This window comes from Vicia villosa, linkage group LG3 (genome assembly GCF_029867415.1).
Source record: "Vicia villosa cultivar HV-30 ecotype Madison, WI linkage group LG3, Vvil1.0, whole genome shotgun sequence".
NCBI lineage: Eukaryota > Viridiplantae > Streptophyta > Magnoliopsida > Fabales > Fabaceae > Vicia > Vicia villosa.
In genome coordinates, this window is record NC_081182.1 from 33,629,543 (window position 1) to 33,644,431 (window position 14,889).

A 14,889-nucleotide genomic window follows, 5' to 3' on the forward strand; every position below is an offset into this window, starting at 1 on the left:
CCAAGTGTTTGATACATTGCTTCAACTATTATCAAGTCATTGCAAACAAAGTCAATCAAGCAAATAGTTAAACGATCTATATTAGCTTAACCGATTGATTCTCAGAATTGTTTTCATCTTTAATTCATAACTATTTTGTAGTTTAAACACATATCTAATTCTTTCAATAGTGGTTCGGAATAGACGCGAGTCGATCCTGAAACGCTTTCGCCTAAGTTTAAGAAAAGTCCGAAAAATTTTGAGGGATCTATTCGCCCCCTCTAGATCCTTAAGCCTAGCGTCTAACAATAAATATATATATATATATATATATATATATATATATATATATATATATATATATAAGGTTAAATAACAGTTTTAGTTCCCCTATTTTATCTGATTCATGGAATTAGTCCCCTTATTTTAAATTCAAACAATTTTGGTTTCCCAATTTTAAATTTAAACAGTTTTAGTCCCCCTCTCATGTTTTTTCAAAGAAAATCGACGAGATTTTTTATTTGTTAACTTATATTTTTATCTACAAAATTCATTAATAGGTTCATATAATTGTCATGTTTTACAAGTAATTTGTCATTTAAAAAGTGAAAAATATCATTAATTTTAAGTGCTAAAGTATGAAGAGAGGACTAAACTGTTTAAATCTAAAATAAAAGGATCACAATTATTTAAATTTAAAATAGAGGGATCATTTTCGTGAATCAGGAGAAACAAGGGATCAAAATTGGAATTAAACCTATATATAATAATTATTTTTGTTGAAATATATTTAGAGTTCATGTTTGTACTTTTGTGGATAAATTATAGAATTCATAAAAAAAAATATTTGTTTTAAATAAGAAAATATATAAATTCCAAAATCTATCCCTAACAAGGAAGGATGAGAAAACAATATATAAAATAAAGTAAAATCAAAATGATAAAAAGATAAAAGAGAAATCAAATAAATGGGAAAGATGGAGAAAATTTCTTAAAAATCATAATAAAATATAATAAATACAAAATTCTATTAAAATATCTAAAATTCATTAAAAAAACAGAGTTGTAATATAAATTCTCTGAAATTCAAAATTCAAAATTTACTGAAATTCACCTTTTAAAAATAAATTGGTGGAATGTGGCAGGTTCAAACCCATGTCCTTGCAACTGATTTTCCAACACAACCACCAATTAATTTAATTCAACGAAGACAAAACTGGAAAAAAATGTTAATTAAAAACAATTATTTTCAAAAATCTAATAAATCAATATAATTCTACGAAATCTTAAATTTTTAAGTTTTTTTTACCTAAAACAATCTCTTAAAATCTCAATCCAATACATATTATATTTATTATTACAATTATACATGTCAAAATTATTCTCTTATTTATTATAAAAATCACATCCTATTTAAATCATATATAACTATTTATATTTTAAAACTTTTTTTTTCATAAAAAAATTTAAATATGTTTAATCAAACCATTGCATTGAAATATTGAAATATTTAATAAAAATCACTTCTAAAATACTACTGATAAGTTTTAGTTAAGGATGGGGTATGCACCCAACTAAACTCTAGGGCAATCCTTGAGTGCAAACCCTAGAAAACGCAAGTATTTCATTCGGTGCCTACCACTCAAATCAACAACTCAGTCACAACTCTCCAGGTATTTCATATTTCACTGTTCTATTTTCTTTTTATGGTGTTGGTCTGCTGCTACAATAATTACGTTTTTAAGTCGTTCTAATCAGGTATTTCCGTATTTATTAGAATGTCTAATTCAGACTATGAGATAATCATTCCACCTGAGAGGAAGAAAGTTAAACTCAATCATAATGAACTTATAGACATGCTTAGCGATTTACCGGATTGCATTATACTTCACATACTTTCACTTTTGAGCACCAAAGATGCAGTTCAAACATGCATTCTTTCAGTAAGATGGAAGGACCTATGGAAACGTCTTCCCATGGTTTTAAATTGCGGTTGCGGCTGCGGATGCGGTTGCGGATGTTGCGATTGCGGTCATTGCGCTTGTTGCGATGCGCATTGCGGCCGTTGCGGCGTGAATTTTTAAAAGGAAGTGTTTGAAATATTATATTGAAAAACATGTTTTTTCATTATATAAGAAGTAAATTGAGTTTTAGACTTCTAATATATTGATTTTTGATGAAAATACTTACAAAAACATGATTAAAATTGTCTGATGGGGTTCCTAATGCATCCGGAAGCGAGACTTTAAAATCACATCGCAATTGCGGTCCGATGCGGTTGCGGAGGCGACCGCATCCGCAATATTGCGGGTGCAATTGCGGTTGCGGACCGCAATTTAAAACCATGCGTCTTCCTGCACTTACATTCGGCTGATCAGACTTTAGAACTATCAGGAAATTCACCAAATTTGTGTCTAAGGTTTTATCTCTTCATGATTCCTCATTGGCACTGCGGTCTGTTGATTTCGACAATACTGGTCGCTTGTGGCTTCATCTAGTAAAAAGGGTTGTGAATTATGCTATTTCACATAATGTTCAGCAAATAAGACTCGCTGTGAATTGTAAAATTGCAGAAATTCCTCTTACATTATTTTCATCTCAGACTTTAACACATCTTGAGCTTTCTATTTACAATCAAGACATTGTCATTGCACAAACTTCCCTCAACCTCAATTTGTCAGCATTAACCCATCTTAAGCTTTCAGTTTTGTGCAGACGATAATGGACGCGCTGAACCATTTTCAGCCTTTAACAGGTTGAATAGTTTGTCCCTTCACAATTTTGTTGAAACTGTGACGGATACACTAACCCTCTGCATATCAAGTGCAACCCTTGTCAATTTGACTTTGAACAATTACTCTGACGATTATTTCGAAATCGAGCTTCTAACTCCAAGTCTTGTTAACTTTGCTTTTTATGGTAGACCATATCAGAAAGTCTTTGGGAGTGATCTTTCTTATGTTAAGCACGTAGATATTGATGTGCCAGTTTTTTCATTGGATTTCAAGCCTTTGTTACTACTTAGCTGGTTGTTAGATTTTGATAATATAAAATCATTGACGGTCACTGCAAGTACTCTTCAGGTACGTTCTTCTTTATTTCTAATTTTATTCATGAAAATCAATTGACTTACATAAGACTGATTTACTCTCCCCTCATTGCTTAGGCTCTCTCCTTCGATTCTAATTTATTGAATATCAAGCTCCCTTCCTTTGGTAAATTGAAGTCGTTGAAAGTGAAAAAGAAACCATTTGTTTATTTGTTTAAACGGCAACTGATTGAGGCCAAGTTAGAGAAAATTAAGTCACGGAAAGAGGCTACTAATTTACGAAAATCATTTAAAGCATGATTGGAACCGTCTGCACCCATACCTGATGGAATAGTGGACTTTTTGATTCAAAATTCTCCATCAGCTGAAGTTGAAATCATTGATTGTCCATGGGGAAAAACAAGGTCAACTTGTTAGAAGAGATTATAACTGGATTAATTTTGCTTGAAGTAAGTAGTGGAAGGTGAGTTACTTGTTTCAAGTTGTTAGATGTGGAAGACAATGTTCATCAACAGAACTTGACAGATGAGTATAGTATGTCAAACTGTTTATCGCAATCGATACCAGACAGACATGACATACGACTATAATTGGCAATTTTCTTTCTCTTTTAAATCTTCACTTGTGAAGAATATGAAGTACTTTAACACACTTTAGTGTCATAATAGAAACACATGATAAATGCAAGTCTAAAAAATAATTCAAAAGACAATAGAAGCAACTGAATACCAGGAAAATTAGAAGGTACTATAATGTCTTTCTGTATCTTTCTGTATCTAACATCCGATGTTGCCAATGTTTTTCTTGTCAAACTATAGAAAAATGCAAATGTCCAATAAATTTCTAACGTTGCAAATTAGAGTTTTTAAAAAAATTATAACTTTACATAATTCAAATGCTTTAATTGAATTGAATTTATTTTAAAAATTATTTTGCTTGTTTAAAGTATTAAAGTTATTCATTGGTACAAAAATTTAGGTAATTTTTATAAATTCTAAATGTTTTACATCAAATTAATATAAATGATTAATTTGTAAATTTTAGGGTCAATTTGAAAATTTTAAATGATATAGCGATCATCTTGTAAAAGTTTAATGATTTATAATAACCAATTTAATATTCAAATTGTATAGAATAAAAGATTAGTTTTTATGTGTTATTTGAAATTCTTTAAATTTGACTTTGATTAAATATTTATAAATTTTTAGCATTTTACCAATTCTTCATTTATTTTTAAAAAACAATAAATTTTGGTCAAATCATTTAAATGTTCTTAAAAGTTACTTTTCTTCATTCAAACACTTTGAAAAATCTTAATATTTTAGGTGTTTAAACAAAATAATAATAACCACTATAAACTCGAACAATTATAATATCACAAATCTGATCTTGAATTTTGTTGACTCTCAAATTGAGTCTCTTAGGGAGGTGTTCAGTGCCTTTTCTATTTGAGAGTTGAGCATGGTGTCATCTCGGCGGAGGAGTTTGAGACGAGGAGTAAGGCTTCCTTGGATCTTTGGGCTTCTTCGGATCAAAGATTCTCATACTTTTCAAAGGTCTAGAGTAAAATGGCTCAAGGAGTGTGATGGCAATGCGGATTCTTCCACGTCTGTGTTAAGAGTAGGAGCAAAAGGAATGATATCCTAGTTCTCAAGGTCGTGGATGAATGGAAGGGACTGAGATCCATTAGGTTGTGGTTGAGCACTTTCTAGTCACTTTAAAGAACCCTATGATGTCCATCTGTAGTTAAATGAGGTCGCATTTTGTTCTTTCTATGAGGAGGATGATGTCAGGCTTACTATGTCTTTTTTTCTAACGGGGATTGATCGAGCGATTACTTTTTATAACGGGAATCTTGACCCTGATGGTTTCAACTTTTTCTTCTTCAAGAGTTATGGCCCTTTCTCTGGGAGGAAGTAAGGGTGATGTTTGACCACTTTCATAAGTTTACAACTCTACCCCATAGCTTTTTCTCATCTCCTTCTTTATTACCATGATTTCAAAGGTTGACTCCTCTTCTCATTTAGGGGATTTTAGACCTATTTTTTTTGTTGGATCTTGCTGCACCATAAAATTTGCCCTCTTCATTTGTGCTATAAGTTATGGTAGACGATTATTTCTTCGTTCAAAAAGCAAGAGAAAAATAATAAAGAGTTTCTTTTTGTTTCAAGACAGTTTGGTGCAAAAGTCTATTTTTACGGTGCAAATGCAAAATTCATAACTTCTGACTGGGAGGTTGTATGGGCTTGGTTCTCACGAAAAACGAGACACTTTCGACGTTCTCTACATCTTCCATGTTCAGGCAGGAAGCCAATTCATTGAGGAAGATATCTGAAAGTGCAAATTACCTGAGATTTGAATCTACCGTTCCACTGTCTTTTGGATATTTGAAAATTCATAACTTCTGACCACTACATCATTTTGAAGTGAGCCATATGCCAAAAGTTTCATCTTGAGGTCTACTATGTCATGTGTTGGGGTCGACAATTTTTTCTTTGAGGAAGATCCCAGAATTCTCAATTTACTTGAGGATATACAGTGAAAAATATGTTGAACCGATGTCTTTTGGATGATAAAAAATTCATAATTTTCACACCGTTTACCCGATTGGGTTGAAACTTTAACAGGAATTATGTCTCAATGTCCCCGACATTTCGTATATTGGAACCTAAGGCAAATTATACACCAAAAACTCCAGAATATTGCAAAAGCATCATGATTTTACCGTCGAAATGCATTTTCAAGCACTATCTGATAGATTTCTGTATAAGATCCTCACTAAGATCTTGGTCTTTAGGCTCTCTGAAGTTATGAATAAGCTCATTTCCCCTAACTTGTTTACCTTCCTTAAAGGTAGACTCTTAGTGGATGGGGTGGTTTCTATAGATGAGCTATAGATGCCTATGGTACTACAACTCAAATCAACAATGGATAAGGACTAAGATTAAAGATGATGAATAGTGCCAAACACACACACACACACACTAATTCACAATACATCAACAATAAATTAGATGTAAGTGAATAAAGAATACACACAAAGGTTCTCTCAAGTTGTTGGATAAAATGGGTCTTGAATAATGATAGTTATAATGAGGTTGACCAATATTGAATCACTACAAGATTGATCAATTCACTTTCTCTGGTTTCTCTCAATAAAAACAAATTAGAGAAAAAAAGGTGTATAAAAAAAGAGATGTAATCTGAAATGGATTAACACTTAAGAAGTTGTTCTTCAAAAACAAGAGAAAGATTCAAATGTGTTAGCAAAAGAAACTATAGAGAAGGAAAGACAAATTGACATTTTTGTCTAAAGGTTCATCCAAACTTTCATCAAGAAAAATAATTATAATGAGGTTTTTGTTTGGATCCAAGAAACAACTATTTAAATATAGGGAAATTTTTTGGATTTTTGAAGTTATGATTCAATTCACTATTCAAACTCCTGACTCAAGTCAAGAGCAAACCATGATTTGAGTCATTCGGTGTTGTGAGGTCTCCCTCATAGGAACCTTGGGAGCGCGAATCTTGATTATTGGCGAAGTCTCAAATTGCATTGCCTCCAGGATGCATGTTATGTATCGGACAAAGGAAAGCATCGCCTGATGCTAAATCTTTGCCAAACGATCCCTCTTCTCTTCAAGAGGGACCTCCATCATCTTGCCTACAAATAATAAATATCATTAAAATATGAAAGAAAATAGAGTTAGGTCAGAAAATATTTTTTCATACCTAAATACTCATCCACTCCATCGCCGTCTTCATTATCCCAGTTAATAAGGATGCTAGACTCCATGGAGACGAAGCATTCCAAAACCTGAGTTACTTCTCGATTGAGGGGAAGATACGTAGATTATTAATTTATAAGGCGTTCAATTAGACCCGATAAACTATCCCTTAATTTATATTCATTTTGTATATCTATGATATATAATTACTATTTAAGTTGAAATCTATTAAAAGTTCATGTTTGTAATGGGTAAAATATGATTTATCTCCTCAAACATCATTTGAAAACTATAAAATTCATAAAATAAATAAATCCCTAAATTTATAGTTAATAAGCAATGATAAAAAATACAATAAGTATAGTAAATCAAATAAATGAGAAAGATAGAGAAAATTTCTTAAAAATCAAAGTAAAATAAATAAATATAGAAATACCAAATTCTATTAGGAGGTGTTTAAACAAAATTATAATAACCACTATAAACTCGAACAATTATAATATCACAAATCTGATTCTGAATTTTGTTGGATTCTCAAATTGAGTCTCTTAGGAGGTGTTCGGTGCCTTTTTATTTGAGACGAGGAGTAAGGCTTCCATGGATCTTTGGGCTTCTTCGGATCAAAGATTCTCATACTTTTCAAAGGTTTAGAGTAAAATGGCTCAAGGAGGGTGATGGCAATGCGGGTTTCTTCCACGTCTGTGTTAAGAGTAGGAGCAAAAATGATATCCTGGTTCTCAAGGTTGTGGATGAATGGAAGGGACTGAGATCCATCAGGTTGTGGTTGAGCACTTTCTAGTCACTTTAGAGAACCCTATGATGACCATCCCTAGTTAGATGAGGTCACATTTTGTTCTTTCTCAAAGGAGGATAATGTCAGGCTTACTATGCCTTTTTTTTATAACGGGAATCCTGACCCTGATGGTTTCAACTTTTTCTTCTTCAAGAGTTATGACGCTTTCTCCGGGAGGAAGTAAGGGTGATGTTTGACCAATTTCATGAGTTTACAACTCTACCCCGTAGCTTTTTCTCCTCTCCTTCTTTATTACCATGATTTCAAAGTTTTTTTTAATAAGCAATTGATTATAAGAACTCGCACTAGGGGTGCAACACTTACAAACCGAACAAACTAAACAGTATTGAAACAATCCAACGGTACTTTGTACCACTCATAAAAACTACTCGACAAGAGCGGATTAGAAGAAACCATCCAACTCCAAGAGTGAAACATCACATTAAAACACACCTTGTCGAAACTATATTCAACCTTGTCGAAAATCATTACATTTCTCGTATTCCAAAGGCTCCACACAGTAGCAATCCAAATCGAATTGATCTTCCTCCTGATATTAACATTTCTCACCTTCTCATTTAGGGGATTTTAGACCTATTTCTTTTGTTGGATCTTGTTGCACCCCAAAAATTTTAATTGAACACAATTATTTTTAAATTCTAATAAATTAGTATAATTCTACAAAAAAATAATGTTGTTAAAATAGTCACTTAAAATCTCAATATAATTCTACAAAGTCTTAAAATTTTCAACAACAAAAAAACTTTATTGTTGAAATAGTCTCTTAAAATCTCAATCTAATACATATATTTATTATTTTCTTATTTAAAAAAAAATTGAAATCATATCACAATCCAATAAATATTTTATTTCTCAATCAAAGATATTGCAGTCATTACAATTATCTTAGACATGAAAAAATTATTTTCTTATTTATTATAAAAATCGCGTCACATTTAAACCATATTTTATTTTGCATAAAAAATACTTAAATAGGTCTAATCAAACCCTTGAATAAAATATATTATAAAAATAAGAGTTTAATCGTATTGGATTGTCAGTGCAAATAGGTATTACTCAATCAAAACATTTTAAACTAACAAATAATACCATTAATTTAAGATTTATAATCCCGATAATTGGCGGAACAAAATTTATTTAAAATCATGACATTCAATTCAAGGATGAGTATGCACCCAACTAAACTCTAGGGCAATCATTGAAGGCAAACCCTACTACCCTAGAAAACGCAAGTTTAACTTCTTTGATCGCTCCAAATTCGTTCGGCGCCTACAACTCAAATCAACAGTACGTAGATTTCGACAATACTGGACCCTTGCGGCCTCATCTAATCAAAAGGGTTGTGAATTATGCTATTTCACACAATGTCCAGCAATTAGGGCTCTGTGTGAATTGTAACATTCCACAAATTCCTCTTACATTATTTTCATCTCAGTCTTTAACACATCTTAATCTTTCTATTTTCAATCAAGACATTGACATTGCACAATTTTCTCTCAATTTGCCAGAATTAACACATCTTAAGCTTAGGCTTTTACTCTACCCTTCTGAGGACAAAATATTGTTTCCAAAATCTTTCAATTTACCTTCATTAACAAACTTGCATCTAGAGAATTTTGCATTTTGTGCAGACGATAATGTACGCGCTGAACCATTTTCAGCCTTTAACAGGTTGAATAGTTTGATCCTTGACAGATTCACTGTGAGGAATACACTAAGGCTCTGCGTATCAAGTGCAACCCTTGTCAACACTACGCCAAAATTGATATTTTGTAGCGCCTAATTTAATAGCACTTTTAAAAAAAATGCTATTAAAAAGGAAAAAAATTATTTATAATAGCACTTTATGGTCGGGCGCTATTATAAAATACAAACAATGTTATTTTGATAGCACTTAGTAAAAAAACGTTATTATTAAACTTCAGTAAGATAGCGCTTTCTGAAAAGCGCTATTAATATCGTACATTTAGATAGCGCTTTTTGAAAAATGCTATTAATATTATTTACTAAGATAGCGCTTTCTGAAAAACGCTATTAATATTCTTCACTATTTTTTTTGAAAAAAATATTTTTCATTTAGATAGCACTTTATGTAAAAGTGCTATTATTTTAGTCATCCCTAAATACTAATGTGGAACTTAATAAATTAATAAAATAAAATAAAATAAGTGGACACTTTTTTCCCTTTTTTCATTACTCTTATTTTCAATCCGATTCTCACAATTTTCTTTGGGAAATGCTAACCAGTGCCCACATGGCAATAGTTAAGATTTTAAAATAGTAAATTTATCCCGGTAATCTGCGTATTTAATGCATTGAAAATTGAAATATTAAAGTTTCTATAAAATATTTTCTTTTTTTAGAATACTTAACAATTGCCCTGAGGGCACTGGTTATTTTGATGTTAAATAGCGCTAATTTAATAGCGTTTTTTATAAAAACGCTATGAAAAATTTCAAATAGATAAATTTTTATTTGGTGAGTTTTTTTTTATGATTGTTCTTGAATAAATTTTTAGAGTTCTTTTGTGTGTATTAAGAGTATGCGTATAGTTACTGCATAAGTAAGTTGTGAATCTTTCAATTAATTTGTTTGGTTAAAATGACAAAATGAATTTGTATTGCCTCTTGTAAACTTTTATAGAATTTTTTTTTTACTCCAGCTCCTATACCATCATCAAATGAAAGTAAATATGGAGGCTATTACATAAAGAAATCTAAAAGATAATGTGTCTAATGAAGATTCTTCTACATCTTACACAAATGATTGTTCATACCAATCTCCGAAACATGCAAAAACAAAGATCATGCAAAGGTTTCCAAGTGCGGGTTACATCACAAAACCGGAGCATAAAGATGGAAATAATTGATTTTGCCTATTCTTGTCGAACTACTTCAAGGAGTGGAAATAATATATTTTCCCCTGTGTAATTGTATATTCAATGAAACCAACTCATATAACTTTATATTTATGATGTCATTTCCAATTTCCATACTTGTTAATTGTATTTGAAACTTTACTTTTATGATGCCATTTCCGTACTTGTTAATTGTATTTGAATTGCATTTGGTTGTTATATATTTTCTTAATGAATATGTTGAATTGTTTATATGATTAAATTCTTTTTGATGATCTTCGAGGAAATATGGGTTGGATTGAAAGGCAATGCCTACTTTACTCGTTACCGTTATCACATTTTTATCATGGCTGAGCAATTTTTAATATTAAAAATTAGGGTCTTTAATGGCACTTTAGTGTAAACTGCTATTAAAATCTGGGTCTAAAATAGCATTTATTTGAGAAGTGCTATTAAACACGAGTTATATATTAGCGCTTTTTTTAAAAGTGCTATCAAACATGAGTCATATATTAGCGCTTTTTTTAAAAGTGCTATCAAACATGAGTCATATATTAGCGCTTTTATTGAAAGCGCTATCAAACATGTGTCCTTTAATAACATTTAGTTTGAAAGTGCTGTCAAAATCACAACAAAACAAACGCAAAATGCATACTTCAATAGCGCTTTAGAAAAAATGCTATTAAAAATGGGCACTTTAATAGCGTTTTAAAAGTGCTATCAAAGAAAAAACATTTACAATAGCGGCGCGGTTAATAGCGCTTTTAAGTGCTATCAAAAACAAAAAAAAAGTGCTATTAAATAGCTTATTTGGCGTAGTGACGCTTCCTTTGGTAATTTGAAGTCGTTGAAAGTGAAAAAGAAACCATGGGTTTATTGGTTGAAATGGAAACTGTTAGAGGCCAAGTTAGTGAAAAATGAACCAGATGGAATAGTGGACTTCTTGATTCAAAATTCTCCATCAGCTGAAGTTGAAATCATTGATTGAGCTTTTAACTCCAAGTCTTGTCAATTTGAATTTGCTCAATTACTCCAAAGATTATTTGTTACCTTTATTTTTACTGGTAGACCATATCAGAAAGTCTTTGGGAGTGATCTCTCTTATGTTTAGCATGAAGTTGAAAATCATTGTTTCAACTTGTTGGATAATGCTGTATGTGCAATGAACGCTATCTTTTAATCTTCACTTGTGAAGAATATGAAGAAGTACTTTAACACTATTCATTCATCTTAGCATCATTAATAGAAACACATGATAAATGATAGTTTCAAAAATCATTAAAAAAAACAACAGAAGCAACTGAATACTAGGAAAAATTAGAAGTTAGTTGTATATTGTATCTAATATCCGATGTTGCCGATGTTGAGGCCTAAGACAAAATTAAAAGTCAAATATTTATAAAATATTAAAATAAATTATTATATTTTAATTTAGTTTTTTTTATTATTTTAACGATGAATATAAAAATCAATCGTTTGTTTTTTAAATGAGTTGTGTTGTTGAAATGTCAACTTGTTTATACTCCATAATATTTATTTATTATTGTAATTGATTTCACTTAATATTTTAGCATTCAATAAATAAATTATTAAATTTAACTAATTTTTTTTTTGTTTTTTTTTAATTTTCTAACTTCTAAATTTAAATGTTCATAATACTCTAAGAAAAAAAATAAATATGTCACAATAGGTTAAAATGAAATAAAAACTATAATCTAAATATAAATATGATGAATATTTGAACAAATAAACTTAACTACGAATAAAGTTATTTCGTGGAAGATTGGGCATGATGCAGACTTCTCGGTCCGTTCGTGTTACTCTTTCATTGCAGGTTCTCATCTTCTGTTTGGTCCACCTAACAAGTACGATACGACTTTGCCCATGGTTTGGAAAGTGGCGGTTCCGTTTAAGATCCAGGCTTACGGGTGGACAATTCTTATCAATCGGCTCCCGACTAAGGATCAATTAAAAATTAAAGGTATGACTTTTTCTAACGATTCTCTATATTGTATTTTTTGTGGGAATGAAGGCAAAAATTTGAAGCACTCCTTCTTTAATTGTTGCATCGTTAAGTTGATTTGGAAGGAGATACTGGAGTGGATAGGTTTGGTGTTTGTCTTGGAGTGGATAACTTGTGCAAGGCTTTGAAGGTGACTTTTGACGGACGCGCTCACTTCGTGTTCTGCTTTATTTGCGGGACACGATATTGTCTCCATTTATGATTATATTCTATCTATTGCTTTGTCTGGATTGCGATTTTCTTACAGGTGTATCGGATGTGTACTAACGCACATTCCGACTTTTGATTCGCTTTCACACCAATGCTTGATGCTTATGTCAGATGATTAGACTTTCTGACTCGTCTTGTTATTGGTAACAGCTTACGCGAAGTTTTTTGGGTTTCTCGCTTTCGTTTGCCTGCTTATTACGGATTTACTATCCATTCGATAACGAATCTTGTTCCCTTTTATTCTTTCTCGCATCATCTATTGCCATGAGAAGTAGGATAGACATTCATCTTCTAGCTGGAAGTCCTCACAGGAGGCCATGTTTTTGTTTGTTTATATGTGTGCTCTGCGGTAGGGTGCCACGGTGCCATAAGACCTCAAAAGGGCAACATCGTTAAGTCCTCATGGTAGGCAAGCGGAGAGGGTTCGTAATAGTCCCCCGCCACGTTTCATCGAGTCTGTTCTGTTAGCGCGCGTTACACGTAATTGCTTTTGAACCGTCCCCCTGATCTTGTTATCGAGTATGTCAAATGGACAAGGATCTTGTAACCGGATCCACATGCTTTGTCTAGCTCGCGTTACCCGATGCTGATGCTTTGTGCACGAACGCATAGGTTATTATTTCCCTTTCTTTGCATTGATAGCTTGTTTGCCGCTGAGGACTTTCCCCGTGGGCTAAAGCCCCCCTTGATAGCTTGTTTGCCTCGGAGGACTTTCCTCGTTGGCTAAAGCTCCTTTTTAATGTTTGATAGCTTGCTTGCTTCGAGGGACCTTTCCCGTTGGCTAAAGCTCCTCTTTTACTGCCTTTTGCTTGTTTGCCTCGGAGGACCTTCCCCGTTGACTAAAGCAACCCCCAGTCCCCAAGTTGCTACTTTAATAGTTGTTTGCTTTGCGAGCAATGCTCGATTGTATGCCTTTGTGTGCTATTGTGATGTACTTGCTTGTCGTATGTTATCTGATATGTATGTTTATCTGTGATGCCTGTTCGTATGATATTTAGGATGTTTGTTCACATATTTGACATGTATTCCTGTTACATGTTTGTCATGCATGTATGCATGTTACGTGTATTTGACATTAGAACATTAACATGGTCAAACATAAACAATCTATCACAAGAACTCAATTAAGGTTTAAATATAAAAAATATGATTACCGTGAATTTGACATTCAATGTTTAGACAGTACATCAACAGTAGCAGAAGTTGAGAACCTGAGTTATCCCATAGATCTCCTTCTTTCCCCATTCTTACTGCAACCAACTCTGGACCGATTAACATAGGTTCTGCGGCTGATTCGGGTGTTTCTGGTGGAAGGGATGTTCCTTTCTCAGCGCCGTTAGGGGAGATGTATGGGAGGAAGGGAGGTGTCAGGGTTCAGGAAGGCGTTTCAATGGAAGGTGTGGTAAAAGAAGCGGTCGTGGGTGGTGCCGATGTTGAACTTTGTTGGGAGGAAGGAGGTTTCACGGAGTGAAGGGAAGGGGAAGCCTATTGAGGTGAAGAGTGAGAGCAATGTGCAGTGGGCTCTAGGAAAAGCGGGAGAGGATCGGGTTCATGTGGTGGTTTCGGAGGAGCAAGGCTGAGAGAAAGATGAAGAAAGGATGAGAGAAGAAGGTAGGCGTAAATGAAACAATCTTTAATATATTAAAACATAATACATGTTTAGGCGCCAACTTTAGACCAAAATCCCGCCTAAACACGTGCATCGCACCAATCCTAGGAGGATTTCAACTTGGAATCCACTTTCGATCAAATTGAAGAGGCGGCTTTCGGGGTGCAAGAATCATTTTATCAACTTCGGGGTGGTTTATTCTTCTTAAATCAGTTTTGTGTTCTCTATCTATCCTCACTATGTCCTTTTATAAAATGCCGATAAAGATAGTGAAAGAAATTACGAAGCTTCAAAGCAATTTCTTGTGTGTGGGGAGGGGGGGAGGAGTGGAGGAGAGAAGAAAAAATCATTGGGTGGGGTGGAAGGATATTTGTTTACCTTTTAAAAAAGGTAAACAAATATACGAATGCATCCCCATTCTTCCCAACCATGCATCTGTATTACAAACATGTTAAGGCATCACAGGAACATAAATTCCACTAATTAAACAAACATGCAATGGATTACTGACAGTTTCAGGCAATTCTTCTCACTACCCATTACATGTAATTCATCCATCAAATCCTACCTAAGTATCTAATTATGGAACTCACCTTGCATCTATGGAGGTTAAGATGATA

The 14,889-nt window shown here is 32.8% G+C and overlaps 1 pseudogene; it reads left to right on the forward strand.

Moving 5' to 3' along the window:
* Positions 1 to 1,757: 1,757 nt before the first annotated feature.
* LOC131657851 (F-box/FBD/LRR-repeat protein At5g53840-like) lies at positions 1,758 to 14,131 on the forward strand (annotated as a pseudogene).
* The last annotated feature ends 758 nt before the right edge of the window (positions 14,132 to 14,889 follow it).